Below are 10679 nucleotides of genomic sequence, written 5' to 3'. Positions count from 1 at the left end.
CATTATAACATTCTACTATTACTTACTGACGTGTTTTACTTGCCAGTAAGAGACAGTAGAAATAGACTACATGCCCATCCATCTAAATTGTCTGGGCAGACATGTAGCCATTTCACCAAAGATTGACCATAGTGGAGACTGTGTAGCGAAACTAAAGGGGGTCCCACAATTACATTTGGTGGACGGAGCACTAAATTGTCAGGGAGGGAACTCCATCGGCGTTGTGGCGGACCTCCCTCCCCGTCAATATATAAGTCAGGCACTCACTGTTGAAGATGACATACATTGAATGCAGACAATACAATACCTTGTTGGTGCTAGACTGGCATTCCCTTGTGCAACTTAATCGTCAGTGGAGTTTTTTCACAGATATATTTAAAGTTTGGATGCCATGCATTGCACTCCCATTGTGCTAACTCTCCTTTATGTATGGTGCCACAGATCAAATATTCCCGAAGATTTCTGAAAGAAACATGATGAAAGAAGGATAAGTGCCATAATTGCCTATTTAATAACCATCTCCATCCCTTCTTCCTTCCTTTTCTTGGAAGTCCCTAATCACAGAAAGTGACTGCTTGCCCAGAAGTGTTTTTAGGTAAAGACTAATGAAGTAGTCTTGTGAGAAAATGTTTCAACTTGATTTTAGATGCACATACGTGTTGACATTTTATAGCCCCTATACACATACAGTAAGGTAACCCAATGACTTTGTATTATCAGACAGAGCATTTCAAGTCCTGAGAATTTTTTTTTAGAAACAATTGGGCCAATCCACAAAAATATTAAATCTGCATGCATAAATGAAGAGGTGTAGATGTTATCTGTTTTGGCATTCACAAAACTCCCCAGTAGTATGACTGAAAAGCTGCATTGGGTATAGGTCGGCATGTGAGCTACTGAAACTTTTTATGTGAAATATTCCCCGGCCCCCTATCCTACTGTGTGGAATTTGAACTAGGGTGATATTGAACAGGGAAGAAATGGCTCCTATGTGCCCAAATGCACATTCTTATGTTTCCTTCCACAAGGAAAATATGTTTTTACGTGAAGAAAGCTCACCCCCTACATCCCAACACATCTGGAGATGATCCATTTCCCTTCCCAGCCTGGAGGGAATTACAAACTTTTTTTACTGGAGTACATTTCTAGCCATTTTCAGGGTGGTTAAAGGTCTAATCAAAGTTCGGGAATGGCCACCAAAATAGAAGTTGATGGACATTCCTAAACTTACAAGGCTAGCCACACCTTGCATCAGAGTTATTACTTCAGAGTTCCATTCCAGAGAAATCTGTAGTATTAAACCCATATATGCCTGCTAGGATTCCCTTTGTGAAATACATGCTGTTGAAATGTATGCATTTTATATCATAAGAATATGTTTACTGACACAAATCTTATTGGATTCTAGAGGCATATTTATCCGAAACCTTTGCCCCCATTGCATCACTAATTGTGATGTATTGGCGTTGCAGGCAGTACTCAGGGCCTTATTTATGAGGCCTTGCAACAGCTTTCCGCTTCCGTTGCGTCACTTTTTGTGACGCATTGGCAGCGTAAAACAGGCCTCTTGTTGCGCCCTATTTACAAAGTGACGCATCTAAGCAGATGCGTCAGTTTGTAAACCCCTGTGCTACATTATACCTGCGTCAGTTATAATGTATGCAGGGTGGGCGTTCCCACGTAAGTAAGCCTCGTAGAAGTGATGCAGTGAAATCTATTAGATTTCACTGCGCACTTTCTAGGGTGCAAATGCGTCAATATCTTACGCCTGCCTCACAGCTGGCGTAAGACTGACGCAGGCCTTTTCACATGGGGTTTGCCCCATGTGAAAGAACGCATTGCTGGAGTTGCGTCACTTTTGTGACACACTCCAGCAATGCTTCACTTTTGCACCTTCAGATAGGTCAGAAATACTGATGTATCTGTAACTCCTTGCAACATGATGTGTCATACAGTAAATATGATGTATCCATCATGTTGCAAGGAGGACGCACTGAGAAGTGACGTATCACTGCTTTCGCGCAGATGCGTCACTTCTCATAAATGAGGCTCTCAATATCTACAAGTCGACGCATGTGACCAATAGCATCAGGCCTGCATTGGAAATTAGATGTACCAGAAGAGGCTGCACCACATAGAGATTAAAATATGCAAGGCACAAGTTCCCCAATAATACCCAGTATAAAACCCATGCACTGGAATTTTTGGTGTTTTCAATGTGTGACACATTCTCAGCAAGAATCGTGAAGAGCCTGGAAAGCATCAAAATTCATGCGCTTCGGCGACCCAGGCATAGAAAATGATGCATTGGCTCTGGTACATTTATAAAAGCCGCAACAAACAGTTTGGCAAGCTCAACTACATCATAGAATTGTTTCTTTTGAAGCTGGGATCTGTCAGGAGACTCCCACCACCACTATGTAGGTAGGGCAGGAAAAGGGTAAGTGTTTTCCTTCATTGACCTCAGGGAGGATGACGTAGTCACCTACTACCAACTCAGGAGGGAGTCAATATTATAACTGCTGAACCAGATTGAGCCAAGGCTACAGCCACCAATTGCCAGGCCCACCAACATTCTTCCGCAGCTCCAGCTGATGGCTCTCCTAGACATGCTGGCATCTTGTTAATTCCAGATCACAACAGACAGAGTAGCATGAGTATTGCACCAATCTTTTTCTGCCTTCCTACCCTTTGTCCTGGATGTCATCATTCACCTAGCACCCCAGCACCTCCTCTTTCCCAAGACACAACAACAGGAGCTGGAGACCAAGAAAGGTTTATATGCCATCGCTGGATTCCCAGATGTGATAGGTGCCATGGATTGCATAATGTGCAACAGGTTCCCTCTGCAGCAACATCACATATGTTCAGGAACCAGAAGTACATCTACTCTATCAACATCCAGGCCATCATGAAGCAGCGGGTGATGTTCACTAATCTGCTGGCAAAATACCCAGGGAGTGTACATGATGCCTACATCTTCAGGCTATAGTTATAAAGTAGGGGGTGCACTCCTTAATTGAATCAGATCGTTCGGACTTGTTGTGGTGCTGCAGCAAGCATGAGTTGTCCACTAATGCTGTGAATGACTTAGTTAATTACAAGTTTGAAAGCTTGTATGTGCTGCGCACTGTTCACCTGGTTTAAATACACCGTTACATAAACATAAGTTCAAAAAAATGTTTTACTTTATTCTTAATGATACTTTTTCAATTCAAATAATACTTGTTGCTACTGATGTGTCATGTTTTAGACCTTGCACAACATAAACGTCAGTGAGGTAAGCCCAAGTAATACAAGCACATGATTTCAAACAGATTACCGGTTTGCACACTTCAGCAAGAACACCAATCACCAGGTTTTTTATTTAAAGTGACACTTGATTTTTCTTGGTCTTCACCCATTAGGACGGCTAGTCTTTGACTATTATGAATTCTGACCGAAGGTATGAATTTTTCCATACATGAATTCTTTAGAACATCACATTTGGGGTATATCTTGTTTACACTCACATATTCAGGTTAATCATGAGACTGCATATACTACAGTACATTGTGTTTTTCAACCTCCACTCGCAAAATAAGTGACAACGTATCGTTTTATTTTTATTTCAGAACTGTCCCTGAGGAAGGAACCGTATGGTTCCGAAATGCATTGGGCATTATCATACAATTTATGTATATCATTGTACATGTATAGAACCTTTTGTAACCAGCATCCATGAGTAACAGATGCATGATGTAAAAATTTCTTTGTGAATATAAAAATGTTCTTGTGGAAAATGTTCTGTGAAACTGCACAGGAATACAAGTACTATTTGAATTGAAAAAGTATCATTAAGAATAAAGTAAAACATTTTTTTGAACTTATGTTTATGTAACAGTGTATTTGCACCAGGTGAACAGTGCGCAGCACATACAAGCTTTCAAACTTACATCTTCAGGTTGGCATTATTAATGAGCGCTTCCAGAATGGGCATTATGGGAATGACCTACTTGTTGGCAAGCATATCTGAAGTGCATAACAGACTTCTTAACAGAAATATATATGAATAAATATCCATCTCTGTGTCTGTTGACACAGATTGGGACATATATATGAGGGGTGTACCTCATACATGCACCATGCATAATGGTAAACATTTAATGCAAAAACCCCAAGTCAAAAATGTTAAGACATGCAAAGCTGCTTAGTGTGCCTTTGAATGGTATAAAGGTACAGAGAAATGCAACACTGAACAAAATGAAGTGTACCAACAGTGTGTGTAAGGGAGGTGTTCCATGGGCATTGTCGGGGTCTCTCCATGAAACTCCCATGGCTCATGAGGAATGCCATGTATCCCACACTTGGTAAACTTTGAAATGTGAAAAAACTATTTGTCGCCCCAGGTGATGTCTAACAAGGAAAAACAAATGAAGGGATCCAAGTCACTCTTGCTTCTTAAGTGTGCTGCATTCTGTGGTACACATACATAGGTGATCAGGCCTCTGATGGTTCATCATGTTCAGGTAGGTGCCTCCTCCTGTACAAAGACAATCCCACATGCAACACAGGCACCTGAGCACCATGGTGGAAGAGTGCCTGTGTTTGTGCTAGCAGCACAGTGTGTGCCTGTGTAGGCTGAAATGTGAGGAAAGTGTGGAATGGAATAAATACTGTGTACTTCCACCTTTTCTCAGTGATGCAGTAGGGTGAAGACAGGTGACTTGCTGCACTGCACAGTTCCACGTTCCCAAATATCTGACACCCAGTTGCATGTGTATAATGGGAACAACGCAATGCAATGTGTAGGCAATGATGTCCCACATTAACATGCACTTATTAATCTCTCAATGGCAGTAGCGACAGAACGTCAGCTCATTCTGTGTGGACTGGGCACCAAATCACTAATAAAACCATGTGGCATGACAGACAGGTCCATATGAGTACAAAGGCAGCACAAGATATGAGCCTGAGGTTAGTGCCTCCTCAATAATGTACCTACTGTTGCTATCAAAGGTCAACAAGGTAAGTGATGTGAGAACAAGTACTGTGGAAATGAGAAAGTGTGTCATACATGGCAGTATACTTGTATGTTGACCAAAGTTCTTAGAGCAAAACAGGATGAAGTATGTGGTAAGGGCATGTTGGCATGCCATGTCAGTTTAAGCTCCAGACATGTATAAATGTGAAAACTGGATAACAATGTAACACCAACAGTACAAAACACACATATGTCTCAGCAATACAGGCAGTCTACGTACACACATACACTAAGGTTGACAGCAGCATTGACTGATGTAACCAATGCGATGGCTCAGCTGTTCTGTTGAGTGAGTAGCCCAATTGAAAAGCATATGAATCCAGCATTGTGAAACTCACAAAGGCATGCAAAATGGAGCCAAACAAGTAATATATAATTTATCAATATAGAATAAATTCCAACCTGTACAAGTGGCCACAGTGTACTTAACATACATTTGCGACACCAATGAGTAAAAACTAAAGGCATAGAAGTACATAATCCCCCAATGTATGTGTCTATATTAGTAGTGGATAGCTCCTTGTAACATCAGTGTGTACCGCATAAAGATGGCCCACCTTGCAATGCATATGTGTCAATCTAAGTGCACCATGACAACTTCCCTGGCAACAACAAAAGTTGAAGGCTGATAATAAATAGCATGACAGTCCATGTGACATGTTTGCACTGCACCAAATGTATCCATCAAAACCATATGGTAAAGTAAGTGAACGATGAAACGCCTGTGCCAGCTACTACCAAGCAAAAACAAATAACTACCTCCTGAAGGTGGGCACCTTAGGACATAGCAGGAGCTGGCCCTGGCAGTCCCGAATGAGGGGGCTGTGCAGACCCCCTCCAATGTATTAGTTAGCTGTGGGGAGTTGGTGTCCCAATGGCTGTGGGGGAGATGCCCCCTTAACTTGACTGTATTGCCCAGGGAGGTGGCGGTTCCTGGGGCTGTGGGGGGTTGCATCGGTCCCCACATTAAGTACTACTAAAAACACAGGAGAATACATTTTCTCATCAACTTTTGCCAGTACTACAATCTACATTCTTTTACAACATTTATACGGAATTAGCAGTTCTCCACATTATTAACACACTTTTATTATGGCACAGACTTTTTTACTCAGTCTAGAGTCAAGTTCACTAAAGAGATAATTAATGATTGCTTAGCTCTTGATGGTAGGGACAAAATTAACTGGTTTCTTCATGTGAAGAGCCTTTTAATGATAATAGATGAAATACCAGTATTTGTAAAGCGCACAGCTACCTCCGAAGTGGTGTCCCAGCGCTGGGGGTCGTCAAGAAGATTAAGCAAGCTATTACCCAGAGTCACATGGTGCTGGGCTAGCCCGCCGCTGGCACCAGGGATCGAACCGTGAACCCCGTACTCTGGCATCAAGCACCCTGGCCGCTGCACCACACCTCTTCCACAATCACAATATTTCCCTGGATGGCCCTGCAAGCATTTTGTTTTATAGCAAAAAATAATTCACTATGCTTCTTATGAGCTTTTTGGAGGACAGGAGAGATTACAGGGAAAGAAGCAAAACTACTGTTCAAAGATATATCAGGCATCTCATGTAATGATTTCCTAACCTACCTCATAGTAGTAAATAATAGACAGGAACAGTTTTACCTCAGAAGGCTACAATTATGTATTTTACATTATGCTGTTGCTTTGGTGCTGCATCGCGTTCATCATGTAATATATATATTTATATATACATATTACTAAACTGAGAAAAAATCCTAACTTTTTTACTACTAAATGCCTTTTGTGAATACCCAAAGTCGTAAAGTTAAGATTTTATCTCAGTTTAGTAGTAGTAAAATAGGAGTCCTAACTTTACTACCACTAAATGCCTTCTGTGAATACCAAAAGTAGTAAGTTTAGGATTTTATTTCAGATTAGTTCTATGAATCGGTCCCAGAGTAACTAAACCATGTCTAAAGTGCAGAGTTTGTGTGCATCATGGAAGGGGCACTCGTATGAAGTACTAATATGCCCCACACTGAAGTCTGTTCTTGAGAAGCAGTGGTACAAACAAGTCAATTATTTATAGTTAGAATGGTGATGAAGCACACGTTGACAAACCCAGTCGCTCTTGAATTGGTGATAGGCCTTTTGGTTTTGTCAGTTTTTTCATAGTTTTTGTAATATTTATTGATGGGGAAATTACCAGAACCTCTAAATATTTCTTTAGCCCGCATTTTCATAGCAGTCCCTTGAACTGGAGGGCAGTACTTTGTGAGTGGATGTGCTCTATGCTGGATACTGTAGTAGGCAGAAGAAAAATGTAAGTGTTACAACAACAGACCAGTGAATGATGAGGGCTGGCTGAAAACCCCTACAAGTGAGTAGATTATGCATTTTTTTTTAGTTTAAAAAAAAGTCTTGGCTAACGCTAGACCTGAAAATGTTAATTGCCAGTGGTGACTGGTATTCACAGGCGATGGGCAGACTGGTCAAGGGGTAAGGGAATGAAACAAAAATGAAACGCCTGTGTGCTGTTAAGACCGATGACCCCTCTAAGTCCTCCTCTTCCGCTTCCAGGACTCCAGGGCAGGAAGCAGAAAACACCTGGCTCCCAGGCTCCACATAGCCAATCACAACTCTGCACTGCAGCGTTGTGATTGGTCTGAGCGCCGTGGTTTGACGCTAAGCCAGGTAATGGGAGCCTGGGCATGTTTTTGCCACCCAAGCTGTAATGCAGGTTGGGTGGAGAACATTCAAAGTGTGCATGAGACTTTGGCCGGCACAAGGCGGCTGGCCATGGCATCAAGCGTACCTGGAGTGCGCAAATCACTCCTCACCTGCTCTGTGAGCCCCACCCCTACGTAGAGGAGCAAGTACAAAAAATAATAATGATAATAACAATGTGTTATTATCATTTTAATTTTTCCTTTTTGACCTGCTCAGTGGAGCGACGCTCCTGACGAGTTCATTGAATTTTTGAAGCCTATGTAAAGGTCGATTTTTAACATCAGTGACTTTTGGGTCATTTGATGAGGGGTACAAACATGATATATGTTTTAAACCCACCGTGTTCAAATGTGCTGTTCCTGAGCAAAAGGCATCTTGCTATTATTTACCATTCCGAGCTGATAAACAGCTTGTGAAAGCATACGCAGGTGTATATATTGCATGTGCTTTGTAATACATTAAAATACTGCAAGAAGTGATTGGATGAGAAACCAAGTCTCATGCTGTGCCACCTGACAGAACAGCTGATTTGTGTGTTCCAGTTTTTTTGAGGTATCATTTGAGCACAATCCAGAGGCATATGTCACAACACACATATGCTCTTACTTTCCGCATTTCTTAAATAAACGTTCCAAACTCCTCATTAATATAGGAATCGAATACAAAAAATCTACTTCAGCATTCAGGACCATCTCCCTGCTTCCCTTCACAGCCAAGGCAATTGAAAAGGCTGTCAACACCCAGTTAGCAAAATTCATCTAGTAAACTTCATCGAAGCTAACAACGTCCTGGGCATGTCCAAATCTGGATCATGAAGCAATCGCAGCACCAAGATCGCCCTACTCGCTGCCACTGATGACATCTGCTCCCTCCTTGACCAGGGCAAAATGGCAGCCCTCATCCTCCTAGACTTCTCAGCTGCATTCGGCAACATCTCCCTTCACATCCTCCAAGATGCTGGCATAAACAGCAAGGCCCTCGACTGGATCCGCTCCTTCCTCCCCAGCAGAATTCAGCGGGTCAGTCTCACTTCCTACCTCGCAGAACCGAAAGAGACCAACTGTGGAGTACCCCAGGTCTCCTCCCTCATCCCCACCCTCTTCAACATCTACATGGCGACCCTCGCAACCATCGTCAGAAACCACAGGCTCAACATCATCTCAAAAGCCGACAACACCCAGCTGATCCTCTCCCTCACCAATGAACCCAACATCAACAGACACAACATTCAAGAAGGGAGGAAAGCTGTCACTACCTGGATGAAGAAAAGCTGCCTGAAACTTCACAGAAGTCCTCATCCTTGGCTCCATCCCCTACGCATGGAACGAAACCTGATGTCTCTGCCCTCGGAAATTCCCCTACCCTGACGGACCACGCATGAAATCGTGGCATCATACTAGACTCATCGCTCCCAATATACCACCAGATCAACACCATCTCATCGACCTGCTTCAACACCCTCCACATACTTCAAAAGACCTTCAGATGGATCCCAATCGAATCCATAAAACTGTCACGCATGCACTCATCAGCAGCAGATTCGACTACGGCAATGCTCTCTAAGCCAGAATCAACAAGAAACTCCTTTGCAAACTCCAACCTGTCCAGATTGCCGCAGCCAGACTGATCCTCAACATCCCCGTTGAAGTCACCTCACTCAACACCTACATGATCTCCACTGGCCTCCAGTTGAAGGAAGACTAACCTTCAAACTCCTCACCCATGCATACAATGTCCCCCTTCACAACTCTGAACCTGCATACCTGAACAGCTGCCTCTCCTTCAAACACCCACAAGATACCTCCGATCAGCCGAGCTCTCACTGGCCACATCTCATGTATCAACAAAACAGCAAAACAAGAATGGGAGGCATGTCCTTCTCCTACCTCATAACCTAAGCCTGGAATACCTTCCTCCTCCACTTCTGGCAGTTTCCCACATTGCCCCAGTTCACAAAGGACCTCACGACTTGGCTTTACAGGTGACCCAAGCACTCAACAGAGTCACTGCCGATCCCCTCAGCACCTTGAGAACCTCATGGGTGAGTATTGCCCTTAAACTACCCTGAATGATTGATTGATTAATTGATTGATTGATTGATTGATTGAGAAGCTCTGATCTCTTAGGTATGCAGACCTCATGGAAGCACTTGAACACACAGGGGGAGAATTAAAAAAAAGTCATGGAACCCACTGCGGCCCCCGCGATGCTGCGCCACATTGCGCGACAGGGAGGGAGCAGGAGAGTGCCATATCTTCAGAGATATGGCTTTCGACTCCCCTTTCCCGGCACTGATTCCTAAGAAAACAAGTTTTGCGCTGGAAAGAAAGGAGCAAAAAAAAAGAATTTGCTCTGGTTAGCGTCACTTTTGTGACGCTAAACCAGCACAAAAGTTATGAAAATCTCCCCCACAGTTTCTTACCTGGCTGGCCTGTATAATGAGCAGAAAGAGACTCATGCAGCTTCTTCTACACACATTGCGAGAGCATGTGGTGTAAAACAAAGGTTGTCTAGTACCTATAGGCTTCTTTACATGGGTCATCTTGACCCCTAAAAAGACACTGACACACTTTTTGAGGTCTCTAGAAAGATGCTAAAACTCAGAAGAGTGGCATGGCAGGAGTCAGCCTTTCAATTTGGTTTACATGTGTCATCTTGACCCCTAAAAAGGCACTGACACACTCATTGAGGTTTTCAGTAAGATGCTGTGTAGTGTAGTTCCTTAATACCCTTCATGCCGGGACCTGCGCTGTTTACGGATGAAATAAACTGTAGGTTTGGTGGCAGACTGACTCTGTTACAATCCCGCCGAGTATGTTAACCTATGTTTTTGCATTAGCTAGCTGGCAGTGCCACTAGAATCTCCTTCTATCAGAGAGATTCATTTTTGGCAACAAACCCTGATTCCTCAGACTCATGGAAACAATATACTACTTTTCACCCAGTCAATCGTGCTTGCTCGTT

The 10679-nt window shown here is 43.0% G+C and overlaps 1 protein-coding gene across 2 annotated transcripts in view; it reads right to left on the bottom strand.

Annotated features, from left to right (window-relative positions):
• Nucleotides 1–357: 357 nt before the first annotated feature.
• LOC146863719 (uncharacterized) overlaps nt 358–10679 on the bottom strand; it is a 320036-nt gene continuing 309714 nt past the window's right edge. For both annotated transcript variants that reach the window (XM_085627867.1, XM_085627868.1), the window contains one exon: nt 358–462. The gene's annotated coding sequence lies outside the window, so the exon portion shown is untranslated. The remainder of the gene's footprint in view (nt 463–10679) is intronic.

Source organism: Triturus cristatus, chromosome 2_1, assembly GCF_964204655.1.
Source record: "Triturus cristatus chromosome 2_1, aTriCri1.1, whole genome shotgun sequence".
NCBI lineage: Eukaryota > Metazoa > Chordata > Amphibia > Caudata > Salamandridae > Triturus > Triturus cristatus.
Note: the sequence above shows the minus strand (reverse complement) of the source record. Positions and strands in the feature narration are given on the sequence as shown.